Source organism: Lolium perenne, chromosome 6 (genome assembly GCF_019359855.2).
Source record: "Lolium perenne isolate Kyuss_39 chromosome 6, Kyuss_2.0, whole genome shotgun sequence".
Taxonomy (NCBI): Eukaryota; Viridiplantae; Streptophyta; class Magnoliopsida; order Poales; family Poaceae; genus Lolium; species Lolium perenne.
This window is the reverse complement of record NC_067249.2, coordinates 173,856,334-173,872,681: the sequence shown is the minus strand read 5'-3', so window position 1 is coordinate 173,872,681 and position 16,348 is coordinate 173,856,334. Positions and strand designations below refer to the sequence as shown.

The window sequence follows — 16,348 nt, the reverse complement described above, 5'->3', positions numbered from 1 at the left end:
AAGTTCGGAAGAAATCACTAAGGAAGGAAGAGTCCCGGAGGGACTCCACCGCCCCATGGCCGGCCAACCCTAGAGGGGGGAGTCCAAGGTGGACTCCACCAAGGGGGCCGGCCACCCCCCTTCATGGAAGGGTGGGAATCCCACTTGGGTGAGAGTCCCACCTTGGGTAGGTTTCCCTACTACATGGAAGGTTTTGGGTTGGGGTCTTATTCGAAGACTTGTAGTCCAACACTTGGGGTTCCACCTATATAATGAGGGGCATAGGGGAGGGGGCCGGCCACCACAAGCCACCAAGCTGGCCGCACCCCATAGAGGCCGGCCACCCCCTCTCCCAAACCCTAGCCGCCCCCTCTCTCCTCCACCTCTCCCGCACGCTTAGCGAAGCTCCACCGGAGATCTCCATCGCCACTGCCACCACGCCGTCGTGCTGCCGGATTCAAGGAGGAGCTACTACTTCCGCTGCCCGCTGGAACGGGGAGAAGGACGTCGTCTTCATCAAAACCGAACGTGTGACCGAGTACGGAGGTGCTGCCCGATCGTGGCACCGTGATCAAGATCTTCTACGCGCTTTTGCAAGCGGCAAGTGATCGTCTACTGCAGCAACAAGAGCCTCATCTTGTAGGCTTTGGAAATCTTCAAGGGTGAGTCTCGATCATCTCCTCGTTGCTCCCGTCTTCTAGATTGCATCTTGGCTTGGATTGCGTTCTTGCGGTAGGAAATTTTTTGTTTTCTATGCAACGAATCCCTACAGATAAAGCATATTATAAGACTATTACAAGGATGAGAAAAAAACATCATCATAGTCTTCAATGAATTATATTGCTTAGCATGACCAATCAACACGCAACAAATAAATAAGATATCGAATGGAGGTGTATCATCTCTTATGTGTATAAGTTTCTCTAAGTGAGCAATATCACAAAGATATTTATCCACAAAGAAACATGCACACACAAAATAGATACACAAGAAATATAGCATGATATCCAAGACAAAGTCATGCAATATACCAATAAGAATTTTTGCTTAATAGCATGGCCAAAGGCTCAATTTTATCTTATGGTACATTCATGAACTTCAACCATAAACACATAAAATACATCACAAATATCCACAAGGGATAGAAGATAGTTGGGATGTTTTGAGAAAGGCAACAAGTATCACAAACGAGGATACTAAAAGAAATAACTCAATTTTCACTTTCATCGATATTGCACATGTGAGAGGCTTGAGGAATTGATATGCAATAAAATTGCTAGATAGGCATAGATGGGATGGGTGAATCATGAGCATGATTTTATATACTTCCCAACATATGTACTCATCTCAAATTACTCACATTCGCAATAAAGAGGTTTCGTTAAGACTTTAGCAAGAAGCACAACATTTGCAAATCAAGAGATTCATGCCAAGATGCAACCACATGGTTGGATGCTAGAAAAATATGCATGAGAAGATACTTGTTACCGAGATAGCATTGGTGAGGATGTAGTAGATATGTGTTCGTTGACCATCCTAGCTTGCCTCAAGTTACCATTGAGTCACCACTTCTCCCCAAGAGTGAGACAAACATCCAATGCATATCCATTGTACCTAACACAAAGATAAGTACAAAAAGGTCTCCAAACTAATTGGATCCAAAGTAGTTAGACACACTACAACATATATGACAAACTCCACAATACTATGTGCATATAGATATGAAATTGAATTTCATGCACATCTTAGCCAAATTAGGATTTGATGGAGTTTACCCTATATATTGGATCAGAGAAAGTAACACATGCCATAAGATAGACATATATTGAAGATGCATGCACAATACTTTCAAGAACCAAAGAAAGATATAATTTGGACAGGACACCAAATAAATCAAGAGACAATGGTTGTCCAAATTATATCAAAGAATCAAATCAACACAAGATTGACTCCAAAGAATTATCTCATTATAAGAAGCTAATTAAACCTAAACACAAAGGAATGAGATAACCAACTCCCAAGAGAGCAAGGTTCCAACAAACAAACCAAACCCTCAACACTTTTTATGATGACACAAAGTACCAAAAAGAAAGTTTATGTCTCCCAAAACCAAATTGTTGATAATGATCAAGAGATGTTAAGCATTCTAACAAATATAGGAGAGCTCCCCCAAGATTAGTGCATTATCTAGGATTTTGCATATGAATACTAAATGCACAAAACTAGAATCATCACGCTACCTATATCTACTAAAATGCCAAGAAAGTTTGAATAGACAAATTAGATCCATAAGATGCAAGGAAGACACATGGGAGTCAAAGCACAACACATTCATGGCAATAAATAAGACAATTTAAACACAAGAGCCAATGTAAATATGATCAATAAATTTCTACCTCATAATAGATTACCAATTGTCCTAGGACAAGAGGTATTAGGAAATATTTCCCGGTGGTAGTTTGTAAGTATATGTAAGATCATATTTACACCAAATAAAACATATGGTAAAAGATAAGAGTTAACCATCATGCAAAGAGAGTTTCTTGATAGCTTCAGTTAGTCATACCAACATGCAGAGCAATTAATAGAATTGATGCCAACATGCAAAGCAATTAATAGAATGACTTGAAGCACATAGTTTCCCATACGTGTATTGAGGGACACGTTGTGGAAAACCATTCCAAGAAAAACTTTCACAAATAAGATCCACAAAGATATTAGCAATGAAGCCATTTAAGAAAATTGGAACTTGTTTGAGCAAACATGCCACATATGAGAGAGATAATTTACAATATCAATTCTATGTGACACAACCTCAAATCTTCACATTTTCTAGGCTTGTAATATGTACAAAGCTTATTACTCCCCCATAATATGATAAGGAATATATTTTCACAAGAGGCAAATAAGATCCAACTAGAGATATTAATGGACATTAGAATTTGAATTTCTCATGAAGATGACATACCACATAGAGACTAGATAATCTTGCAATATCAATTCTAAGTGATATTCCTCATGAACACACATTGTTAGGATTGTGAAATTCCCAAAGGCATATCACTCCCCCAAAATGTGATAGTCCATTAATCTCTCATAGGAGCCATATAAGATACAAAAAGATGCATGGAGGCTCCAACACAAACACAAATACATGGTGTGCAAACTAACATACATAGACTTGATTTCTTAAGAAAAGCAAGTAGGAAGCACAACATATACAAACACATGTTAGGAACAAAACTAATACATGCAAAGGGGCGAGTAACTTTCAATCTAAATGAGTTGAGCACATGTTACCGCAAGGAGGAACATTGGATATATGATAGAAGCAAGATAACCAAAAGACTTGAATTGATATAATATAAATGATGAAGATCCCTTAATTCTTCATGGTGTAGCCAAGTCACCAATGCCCTCCAACAAGCACCTATTGATCAAGTTTTGGATTGTTGGTACCCAACTAAGTTGGGTCCTAAGAGGTTAGTCACAATAGGCTTGGCAACCCAAATGGTTCTTTTCTTGACACCACTTTGAGCACCAACATATTTGGCAAACACATTGCCACCCTCATCCTTACGAAGAGAATAAACATAATCAATGGTGATAGAGTTGGATGAGGTACCAATAGTGCAAAAGGAGGAGGTGTGGCCCTTATCACGGCATATGTAGCAAGTTCTTTTCTTCTCCTTCTTCTCACTAGATTTCTCCATAATGGGAGCATTGGATTGTTTCTTCCTGGGAAGTGGCATTTCTTCAACTTGAGGTTGAATATGAGTTTGAACTTGAGGCCGCTTTCCTTTTTGCTTCTTCTTCAAAGGGCAAGATCTAACATGGTGCCCTTCAATTTTGCACTTGAAGCAAACAATCATGGACGGGTCTTTGACTTGTACTTGGCCCTTCTTGTTGTTGTTGTTGTTCTTGGACTTGTTCTTGTCGTTGGATTTGAATCCAAGTCCACTCTTGTCATTGGGGGATTGTTGCACACTTAACATCGTGTCAAGTTTGCATTTCCCTTCATGACTCTTTACCAAGTCGTTCTTCAAAGAAGTGACTTGGGCCTTGAGCTCTTTGATTTCCTCTACATGGGTAGTAATAACACAAGTACTAGAGGAAGTAGAACCTTCATTGTTAGAGCAACAAGGCAAGGAAAATAATTCATCACAAGATTTAGCAATACTATGAGTGGATGAATTACTAGGAGTAGCACATGGCAATATAGAATTTTGAGTAGTAGTGCTAGTATCCTCATGAGGCTCACAAGGTGTTGCCTTTGATATTATAACCTCATGAGCTAACTTTAGCCTATCATGGGAGGCTAGAAGATCCTCATGGGAGCTAGAAAGCTTTCCATGATTTTCTTCCTTTTTTCCATAATTGCTAGTTAGCAATTCAAGTTGAGCCCTTAGCTCAACATTCTCCTTCAAGATAGATGCTTCACAAGAAGTAGAGTTATTAGCACAAGCATCATCACAAGACATATTAAGAAGAGATGGTAACATAGCATGCTCTTTTAAATAGGAAGCTTGAAGTTGCTCATGGGACTTGGTGAGGATAGAGTGTTCGCTCTCCAAGACCTTGTGGGACTTGTCTAGATCATCTAGATCCTTAACAAGTTTATCATGACCAACATCAACTTTGGAATTTTCCTTTTTAAGCATTTTTACTTGAGCTTTAGCATGGTCTCTTTCCTTAGTGAGTTTAGAAACTATTTCATTTTGAGACACTTCAAGGGTTTCAAGTTGCTCTTCAAGAGAGGCTACGGTCTCTTGTTCTTCTTCAAGATCATTCTTTATGGATGCTACATCATTGGCATACTCTCGTTCAAGAGCACCGATTTTATCAATGGTGTTCTCATGCATCCAAATAAGTTTTTGGCTCTCAATAGCGGTAGTCAAGATTTCAAAGAAGTGAGAGCTAGCAATTTTATCTTTGCAAAGAACCTTGAATACACTCTTACCCTTATCGCGTAGAGAGACAACCCAATCCTCTTCTTCATATTCATCCTCATCCTTATCACCACGAGAAATATTAGGTTCCATGGTAGGAGGTACCGTGGAACCCTTGGCCATAAGGCATATATGAGAACTGTGAGATAAAGATGAGGAGTTACTTGAGGCTCCTTTCAAGATCTTGTCTTGACCAATAGAATCTTTGGTTTCCTCTACATTGTTATCTACACAACAACTAGAGGTAATAGAAGCATTTTTATCATGGCCACAAGACAAATCAAGCATATCATCATGAGATTTATTCAAGCAACTTACACATGATATGCAAGGACTATCAACACAAGCATGTAAATCATTTCTAGTGCTAGATGTGTTTAAGTCCAAAGATGAAGCATTGCAATGAGATAGAGATGAAGAATCATCAATAGTAAGCTCAATATCAACATTGCAATTTTCATCACCACTCACCATATCATTACCTTGTGTCTTACCACACTTTAGTGAAGTGGATGAAGATGAGAACTCATCACGGCCGGAAGTGGAAGCAATACAATCATCCTCAATAATATTGGACACATCATATTTGTCTTGAAGCTTTGTCCATAATTCATGAGCGCTTTCATCACCATTCACCATATCATTACCTTGTGTCTTACCACACTTTGGTGAAGTGGATGAAGATGAGAACTCATCACGGCCGGAAGTGGAAGCAATACAATCATCCTCAATAATATTGGACACATCATATTTGTCTTGAAGCTTTGTCCATAATTCATGAGCGCTCCCAAAAGGCATGATTGATGAAGTAACTACATTGCTCACAACAATGGAAAACACATGAGAAGCAAGAGCATCGAGGCAAGAGTTTTTCTCCTCCTCAAGAGATAACTTTTGGGGATCCTTAGGAGAAGAAAAAACCCATGTCAAGAAATCGCTCCATGTTCGGGGAAATACCCCGCAAAATATTAAGCACATAAATTTTCCATAGATCATAATTTGTGCCATCAAATATAAACAAGTTATTGTGCGCTAATCCCCTAACCGACATCTTTACTCTCAAGGCGGTGAAGTCTAAGAATGAGAGACCTTGCTCTGATACCAATTGAAAGGACACGGATGTCGCCAAGAGGGGGGGGGTGTGAATAGGAGATTTAAAACTTTTACGAGATGGGCTTAACAAATGCTGAATAAAACTAGCGTTTACTTTGTCAAGCCCAAAGCCTATATACTATGGTTCACCTATGTGCACCAACAACTTATTCTAAGCAATGGTTCATCTATGTGCACCAACAACTTATGCTAAGCAATACAAGCAAGTATGTGATAGCAAGATATATATAACTTCAAGCACGATGGCTATCACAAGGTAAAGTGCATAAGTAAAGAGCTCGGGTATAGAGATAACCGAGGCACGCGGGAGACGATGATTTATCCCGAAGTTCACACTCTTGCGAGTGCTAATCTCCGGTGGAGAGGTACGGTGGCTTAGTGCTCCCGAACGCCACAAGAGGCTCACCTTGAGGTGTGGTTGTTCGATGCACACCAACGCCACAAAGGCCTCACCCCAAGATGCGGTACTCACACCACACACCGAACGCCACGAAGGTGCCTCACCTAAATCTCCAGTGACCCTCGCCACAAAGGCCTAGGTCACGGTTCCACTAAGGGATTTCCTTCGAGGCGGAAGCCGGGCCTTACACAAAGGTTGGGGCACACTTCCACAACTTAATTGGAGGCTCCCAACAAATCGCCACAAAGGCCTAGAATCCATCTAGGGTTCCAAGAACCCAAGAGTAACAACCTTCTTGCTTTCACTTCCACGAATCACCGTGGAGAACCCAAACCTATGCACCAAATGCAATGGCAAGAACACCACAAAGATGCTCAAGTCCTTCTCTCTCAAATTCCAACAAAGCTACAAAAGCTATTGGGGGAATAAGAGAGGAAGAACAAATAAGAGGAGGAACACCAAATTTCTCCAAGAACTAGATCTAGTGGATTCCACTCACAAAGAGAGGGATTTGATTGGTCAAGATGTAGATCTAGATCTCCTCTCTCTTTTCCCTCAAATGGGGGCAAGAATCATGGAGGGATTGAGAGATAGAGCAAGCTTCTCTAGTTCAACAATGGAGGAGAGAGAGAGTGAGAGAAGCAACCAGATTTTGGGGAAGAAGAAGGCTATTTATAGCTCCCCATGAAATATGGCCGTTGGGGGTGTCCAGGCCGGATTATCCGGGCCTCAGGATGAAAAATCCGGGTCCAGTACTGCGGCTCACGCCCAAAAGTCCTTAGCAGTTTTTCGAGGGCCGGATTATCCGCCGCTCACTTGGGCCGGATTATCCGCCCCCCTTGAAAACTGGCAGAGACAGCAAATCGAGAAAGAGCATAACTTGAGCATCCGGACTCCAATTTTGATGATCTTGGGCTCGTTTCGAAGCTAGTAACAAGCTCTACAAGATCATGCAGGGAACCATCATAGTCCAGCAAGGGAGTATAGAAACAAATGATGAAAGGTTTGACCTATCTAAAAAGGCACACCGGTAAAACCTCCAACCTCGAAAATGCAACAAGTTGCCCATGCAAAAACCATTCTCGATGAACTAGACCTTGTCATGAGAATAAGCACAAGCTCTAAAACATCACATGGATAAGATCCAAATAACACCAAGAAAGATCATGCAAGGATGCAAAGGTTTGAGCTCTCTCCGAACGATACGATCGAGTTACTCACTCGAGAGCCCTCTTGATAGTATGGCAACTAAACTATAAACTGGTCTCCAACTAGACTATGAGACCGGTAAGAAAGAAACTCTATCAAGAGCAAACCTTATACTTGCGCATTTCATTTGAGCTCGATGATAACGATCTTGACCGCAACAAGATGGAACATCTTTCTTGATTGTGCTTGCTTGATGAAGTCTTGTGGATTGCTCCCCCATAATCCATCATGGGAGAGCTTCTTCTTCGGCGCATCTTCACATATCCATGAACACCATATGGAGAGCATGTTTCAAGCAAATGATCTCTTTGAGATGGCTCACCTTGAACTTGCACTTCATTTCTTCATGGCAAGCTTCAAACATATGATATCTTCGAGTTGGCTCATCTTGAACTTGCACTTCATTTCTTCATGGCAAGCTTCAAGTATATGATCTCTTCGAGTCGGCTCATCTTGAACTTGCACTTCATTTCTTCATCATGTAGATGTCTTGAAGTAACTTGAGGGCTCACTTCATCTTCACCTTCAAGATATACTTGACACTTGATATCCTTCATCAATTTCTTCTTATTGCAACCTTGAAGCCAACATATGGTTAAAACATTGCCTATGGACAACACCTACAAATATAACTCAATGCAAACATTAGTCCATATGGATTGTCATTAATTACCAAAACCACACATGGGGGCTCCATGCACTTTCAGTGTACCCTCTAGATATGCTATAGCGGAGAATAGCATGCTATTTTAAACCTTGGTTATAACTAATATTTTATCAGATTGCAACTAAGATTTTCCCTGGTTGGGTTATAACTGAAAAAATGGTGAACACATTATTAAATTGGAAGTACTTCCTCCATATAAAGTTTAGACACTGTATCTACATAAAAGTGAAACACCTATTTCTAGACAGAGGGATTACAAAGAATACTTAGATAGTGTTTATGTATATTATAAAATCATGAGGTTGACATCATTTAGTGCCTCTCAAAAAAAATTACTCCTACATCATTTAGTGCCTCTCAAAAAAAAAATTACTCCTACATCATTTAGTGAGATTTAAGACAACTCTCCGGTGACCAAGAATGCCAGGGCTCAGGTGTGTTTAGACTCGTGAACCTGTAAAATATAACGCGTACTAAGCTGTTTGAGTAATCAAGCCAGATAAGGTTGGCTATAATGCTAGTATCTTAGCTAGTATCGTGCATCTTGAACCCACGGAAATGCTAATGTGGCAACTAATTAAGTAGGAGAGATAGAATTAGAGTAACATATGTAAATATTTTATCACACGAGAAAAGTTAATGCTAAATAGATCTTATACACAGATTTATATTGGGATTTTACGAGATAATAAATTTAGAAGATTATGATACTACTCAATAATACCACTCACTATAGAAAATAATATCATAATACTACTCTATGCACAATAACCAGCCTCATCGAACTAGACATTCTTACTGTCGCAGCTGTCGAGGGCAGGCCACCAGCAAGCTTTTGGCGTTCTGCAGCCACCGGTACATCTCCTTGCTAGAAGTTTTGCCGCATGATCTGCACGCGTTGGGGTATTCGTCAGCAGATTGTGGTTTTGTTCTACAAGCAAGAGAAGGAAAACACAATGTAAGTGTAAGTGAGGACTGACGGGTGTCACAAAATAGTCAAATTTTTATGCTCCCTTTATTTAATGTATCTTAGACATAGTTTGATGTGTTAAAAATATTTAAACAAAAAAAATTACACGTACGTCTTCACGTGCTACATGTGCGCAAAGTTGATTCATTAAAAATCGACTTGTCGTGTGATGTGTAAAACGGACAAAATTCGGTGCTAAAAAAAAGATTTTTCAGGAGATAACTACATAGATCATAAAATTGAGAGTGGATTTTGTAATTATCGTTTTTTCGTGAAACTTGATGAACACACATCTATTGTGGAGATATACACGTAAACAAATTTGCCAAAAAAATTAATACTTTGAAAAATATATTTTTGGTAGATGAAGTATATGCATCCAAGAGTCAAATTAAATTTTGGAGTAGTTAGAGCATCTCCAGTCGCGTCCCTCAAAAAGCGTCCGGCACAAATGATTTTGGGCACGTTTGGGACCGCGCCGGACAAAAAGAGACCAAAAATCTGTACAAAAAAGAGGCCCTTCCCAGCCGCGTCCCTCAAACAGCGTCCGGATGCATGCATTTTAATAGAAGGGACCACCCCATGTGGGAAAAGTAGGTGAGAGAAAGTGTGGGGAAAGAGACTAGCATGTGGGGACTAGGGGCTGCATGCATGCGTCCGGACGGTATTTTTGTGTCCGGCGTCCCCGGTAGAGACTCTATACTCTATGTATATAGTCTCTACCGGAGACGCCGGACACAAAATGGGGCGCTAATTAGCTTTGGGGGACGCGACTGGACAGCTTTTTTCCCTATTTCTTGTCCGCGGTCCCCCAAACCTCATTTGGGGGACGCGACTGGAGATGCTCTTACAACTTATTCACCGCGTCTCTGAAATGTGATGCGCCGAGGCTAAGATCTGGTAAGTCGTGAGATACCGTATGGATGTTCCAGCAAATCACTATCGAATATATATACCTTTAGTGTCCATTTCCTAAACCATTTCCACATGGGGCAAGGCCCACCAAAGCGGGTGATCTACTATGGTTTTTGTTCGTGGAGCTGTCGGTTTGGATCAATTTTTGGCTCAAATTTTAAGCTGGATTTGCGTTTGTCCCGACACTAAGAGGGACCCATTTGTGGTCTCCTCCGCCAACCTCCCTAATGCCCGAAACATTTGACGAAATGCGGTGGCAAGTACGATTCTTTTGGTACTATTTTGTATGTATGTATGGCTTAATTGAATTGCCACTACATTTATTTGCTATGATTGAAGAAATGCGTAAAATGGTGATAATTGGGAAACAAAATGAACCAATTGGATCTCTTCTCCCTGGAGGGTGGCATGGCCTAGACACGGGTCATCCACGCGTGGCACCACAAAACCGAACCAAAACAGAGTAACCGACACTTGTGTGTTTGGCGGGTAAGTAATTGACACATTTTGCGTGAGACCCTGAGGGCATGTACATTGGTTTAGACGGATGTTGTCTCTAATACTACTCCATGTCATCTATAGACAATGATACAGATAGTGTATACAATAGTCTGTCTGTAAGTTATCTATTTTTATTCATAGCTATATGTGAGTATAAGTTATAGACACCCTTCATACAATAGCAAAAATAGTGTATGTAAGCTGTCTGTAAGAAGTCTACAGACTGTCCGTAACTTTACAGACAACCTCCTTGTCTCTCATCATTCTCTTTTCTTCGCATCATCAAAATCCCCTATAACTATCTCTTACAGACAGCTGAGTCATCACCATTGTACATGGCCTGAAGCCCTGAAGATGGGTCTGGTTGCAGCCACGCGACGTGACAAGATGTTACTACCTAGAAATCCCAACCGCGCGCGGTGCCCGGGAATCAGCTGGCAGGAAGACAGAAAACTTTTTGGCCAATTGGCACGACGGCGCCCATGCTTGTGCGTGGAGAAGGTCCAGAGAGTCCATGACTCTGTTTGCGTTTCACACACACGGTACACTGCGCAGATCTCGGTCTGCGTCAGTAGCACAAATGAGTGACACAAATGAACCCTCCGATCTCGCCCGACCCGGTGTGAAGCCGTCCCACGGCGAAGGAGACCGACGAGGAGCACGCGCCCTCGCGCGGCTAGCCTGCCGCTCTCTGACCCGAAAACTCCAAAGTAAGCTCGAGCTTGGGTGAGCCTTTTATCTATTCCCAATCAAGCCATCCGTTTCCTTACCTGACGTCATAACTCGTTGTGTATAATTAGTAGTTATCTCAGAGAGCAATACAGAGCCTGGTCTTCCCAACCACCTCAGAAATATGCATGGTAGCCATGTGAACCGAAAAGTTGTCAGTAGGTGTACTTGCGTGCAGTTGGATGGTGAGATACTGAGAGGTCGATCCTGTTTCCTGTACCACGCGATTCCTTGGTGGTGGGAGGCCGATCCTGCACGAAGACCTGACTTGGTGAGGCCAGACCCGCCATTTCTTTTTGGTGGTGAGAGGAATTTTTTTTTTTGACCCGCCATTTCTGATGAAGCTCACTAATGCAAAATCCTTCCTACAACTGAAGCTCACAAATTATCATATAACTACTAGATCTTTGTTAAGCTCAAACTGTTTAGAACAGCTATATAAAATTCCTAAAGAAAAGAATAGACTGCACACCAGCTTAATGTCTCGAATTACGGAAATGCTAACAACCCAAATAAATTTCATATATTTTCCGGTGGTAAGATAGTATGACAGCATACGCTGACGTTTCATCAATGCTTCCATTTAAAAAATTGCATGATACATCTGATTTTCCAAAAAAAAATCTTACATACTCTTGGATGAGGCAAAGTTCATCATTAATGAACATTGTAGAAAACATCTACCCCCACTAATTAATCAATGGGATACCAATATATTAATCAGTAGCTCATCCCTAATTCAATGTTAGTGGCATCTTGCTGCACCACCATCATCCGCCATGCTTGGTAAAACTCTTTCTGCACCTGGCAATCCCGCTCGCTGGAGCAAATAGAAACAGCAAGAAAAAAAATCAACATCCTGAAAAGAAATACAGAAACAGTACATGCATGAAAAGTAGTTATACGGCATTCTAACCATGCACAAAATTATACGAGTGTATGCTCCATTGCAGGCCTTTGCCAAACAGGAAATTAAGAACATATCATAGAATCTTTATCATACTGCTCTGTAGAACTTTAATCTGTGACAATTTCTGCCTATCTTAATGCCATGACTGATGTAAACAGTGGAATGTGCATGATTTTTTTATCACGAAAAGGGTCTAGATATGATTTTTCTTGGTTGCTTATTTGTGATCTCTCCTTCCTCATAAAATAGTACTAACGAGAATGGTCCAGATTAATAAACATGCTTGTTCATATGTCCTTCCTAAAGTTTGCCGGTTCATATTTCTTAGCATGTAAAAATTACCCGATTATGAGAATTTTGGAAGGCCCAGGAACTACTCTTCGTGAGTTGTGCTAGTACATTAAGTGCAGGGGATTTCTATAAAATGTGCATTAGTGATTAGTGGTGGAATGAAGAATCTAATCTGGCCGTTCGTACATGATCCATTAATAGGAGAATTTTTCAGTTTTTCAGAACTTGGTCATGCTTTCACCTGATATGTCCCCAGCTAAAGGCCTACATGGCATGCTACAGATTAAAGAACAGAATACATGTATATTAAGATAGAAATTCATCCCTGACCAAGCAGATTATTCAATTCATAGAAGTGTTAACCTCCAACAATTCTATTTCTGCATTATGTTTATCCTTCACTTAAAACCCTTGTCTGATTGTATTTATTGACTAAGAAAGCACATACCATCATTTTCAGCATCAAAAGCTTCTTCTTCAACACTTTTAGCTGATGCTACTCCACTTTTGTCAGGCAAACTCTCATCAAATGGCTCCAGGAGTGTTGCCACTCGTTTTAAAGTTTGTGTTTCCTGCCTGAGATATTTATTTGATCTGCTGATCGGATAACTAGTTCCTTGCTTGGAAGCCTTCGTGAAGGCACTTTTTACAGCTGGTTGAATATCATCCATAGGACTTGGATGACCCTGCAAAACAAAAACATATTCAGGAGCCCCATGAAAAGAAATGGTGGCAATGCCAATTATATTCAAACAATTTCTTGAACTAAGTCATTATCCTGCATGGATGCCTGCAGTAAATTGATTTGAGCACTGAACAGAGTGGTAGTGGTAAGAGATCTGAAATGAACAACAATGCACCAAAGGAAATTTGATGAATATGCCCGAGGAACCAATATTTGGCTCTTGGCTGGTCGCCGGACAAAAAAAAAATCAATGGCCCGTATATTTTCCTAGCAGGTGATACTACAGTCCCTATCATTTTATTGTGGTTCCCTGTGATAAATTAAGCAACGACAGGTCAAGAAATAACCAACATGTTTTTATTTTAAATGTTCATTGATTGATATTGATAATTCAACAAGCAATGTACATAAGTAGCATATATACTTTTACCGGTGAAGAACACGGTTTATGGTGGTTCCAGTGTAGGTACAGTCTTTACTATCAATCCATGAACTTAACGAATAGGATTCAGCAGGCTGGTTTTGGACTAACACACCACATGAAACGCTGGGTTGTAGTTCTCCTTTCATCCAAAGTATCAATGTCAAATGATGTATTCTCTGCAGATAATAACATGAAGTGTGCCTGGCTAGTCAAATCAGCAGGACTTCTTACTTCAGGAGTTTGTCAAGTTTAGTCGCTAATGCTAACTTATTTCAACTCAATGACAACCACAAAGATCAAATAAGAATTAATTTTTAGCGAACCTAGAAAAGATAGCTGGGGTTCACGGAACGTCTTTGTTTCTCTTTTTCATTAAAAATCTCAGAGCATGTAGAGTAACCATGGCGCCGAAGGCTGAGTGCATGACACATATATACACGGAACCTTCGCCCAGAAGTCGCAATGGTCACGCAGATCGAGGTCTCACACACACAATTCAAAGTTTCTAACAGAGCGATCGGTCTGGACCAATGCTCCTAGGTACCATGTACATCACCATTTCCTCTAATTGGGTAGTCGCGCAAAGTTTGTTCCTGCGCACTCAAGCGTGAAAATTCAATGCCCATTGCCCTCTCAGGGGGTGGCTTCCCTACCCGGTGCCTGTAAGTTAGAACTTAGAACCAAAAGTCCAGTTAATATGGAGTTCAAAAAGATGACCAAAAGGATTGTGCAGCACATGGCTAGGAAGTGTTATCTTATGGAAAATATTACACTTTTATTTAAAAAATTGACTCTAAGCAGTGCATCCTCTAGTCCCATCAGCCCACCATTCGAAAAGTCAGGTGATTAAAACTACCTGGTTCTGTTTTTTGAGCTCTGAACATTGATATCTTTTCAACAGAGGGTAATACAAGCATTTTATCTACGTAAGAGCAAGACATTAAAATTATACATAATCTGCATACGAGTCAAGCCTGGTACATCAAGTGTAACAACTATTTTTCTCTTCGTCTAACCACTGATGCAAAGTGTCATTGCTATAGTGGCATCACCCAACTTACGAACAAGCAAGATGCAGACCACAATTTGCACCAAACAGGGAACGTAAAAATGTATCTTTCTACCAATTTGCATCCGTAACCTAGATGCTAAGAGAGATTTTCCTCATATGTTCAGGTCAAAGGGGCGCTGAAAACATCTGTCCCGATCGCTGCATAACTTAGATTAGGAACAGTACCTTCGTTTTCCATCAAGAGATGACAGCCGTTTCCCCCATTTCGCCTCCATTGACGGATCTATCTGCATCAAGCAACTTGTCGGGGACGCCTCTGCAGGTAGCCTGTGTGCCCGAGCCTTTTGATTCAGCGCTGTGGCTATCTCCGGCACCATGGTTGAACACCCAACGACTGCCTCTACCTCCTCCCCGCCGCTGCATATTTCCGCCAGACGTTTCAAACTACGAACAGGGAACTACCCTGAATCAATGCGACCCAACGGTGCACAAATCAAAGAAGGGGAGACAACAGAGTCGCATGTATACCTTGGCACAAGATCTCCGAAGAACTCGGTGCCCGTGAGCTTTGCAGAGGGAGAATTTGCTCAATTCTTCGCCGGGCGCTTGGCCTCGCTCCAGCGTGGAAGGAGCGCCGCCGCAGACGAAATCACCTCGCTATCTCCGTCGAGCTCAAAGAGATTGGGGAATGACGCTGGCAGTAGGATTTTGGTACAGGATGATTGAATACATGATGGGCCTGACCAATCGGGGGTACAAGCTGTTCCAGGCTGCAACCTGCACCAGGTGACCCGATGCAATTTATGTCGAGCTCGCTCACAGCTACCCAAATTCAATTCGTATATACTGTCCGTACGGTTCGTTCCATCCGAGTACTCCATCGTATTGTGAATTTTAACGAAATCACCCATGTTTCATTTATTGCTCCTGCATGCTGTCAACACCATCGATGCCGTATCCTGATAAACGGATCACCCCAGCCCGGGCGCTATTCGTCCGCTCTCCTCTCTGACCTCACTTTCTTCTTCGTCCATGGATCTGCTACCGATGATCGCTTCTTTTCTGGGGTAGCGCTCTGGCATCCAAAGTTGCGTATGTCGCGTGTGACCGCGGGCAATAATGATGACGCGATCATTCCTTCGCCGCATCCAAAGTTAACAAAGCTCCACGCGCACAGCGCCATGCACTGCGACCAGTGCGCGAGGCGCCCGTGCCCCGGCCCCTGCTCGGCCCTCGCTGACGCGGTCACGCTCACGGGTCTGTTCGCGGCGGAGCAGACGAGACGAGCAGCGTTGCCGGTGGCGGTGGGAGCTTCCGGGCTCCGGCTCGATGCCGTTCCTGTTCACGAGATCGTCCGGCTCTGTCGCCGCTGCCGTCAGACGGTCACCGCTCTCGAGCCATGACGTCTCGCGTTGACGCCATGTTCCCTCGCAGACGACTCTACTGCAAACGTCACAGGTCGCTGCTGCTTTTGTTTTGTTTTCTGTGCAGACCACCACGCAACGGAAGCGTGGCCAGTCAAACTGGAGCTGTCTGGTTTATGACCCTAATCCTCGGATCAAAACTAGATTGACCACCTCTGCCGTGAGCTAGC

General features: G+C 41.9%; 1 long non-coding RNA gene across 2 annotated transcripts; it reads right to left on the bottom strand.

Moving 5' to 3' along the window:
• Positions 1–11,926: 11,926 nt before the first annotated feature.
• Positions 11,927–15,622, bottom strand: LOC127306909 (uncharacterized). Of its 2 annotated transcripts, none has more exons than XR_007854954.2 (4): positions 15,283–15,622; positions 14,980–15,198; positions 13,082–13,319; positions 11,927–12,252 (listed from the first exon to the last, which is right to left on the bottom strand). It is a non-coding gene; the product is annotated as an uncharacterized lncRNA (long non-coding RNA). The 2 variants fall into 2 exon arrangements; XR_011746648.1 differs by having other exon boundaries at positions 14,980–15,171.
• Between the last annotated feature and the right edge of the window lie 726 nt (positions 15,623–16,348).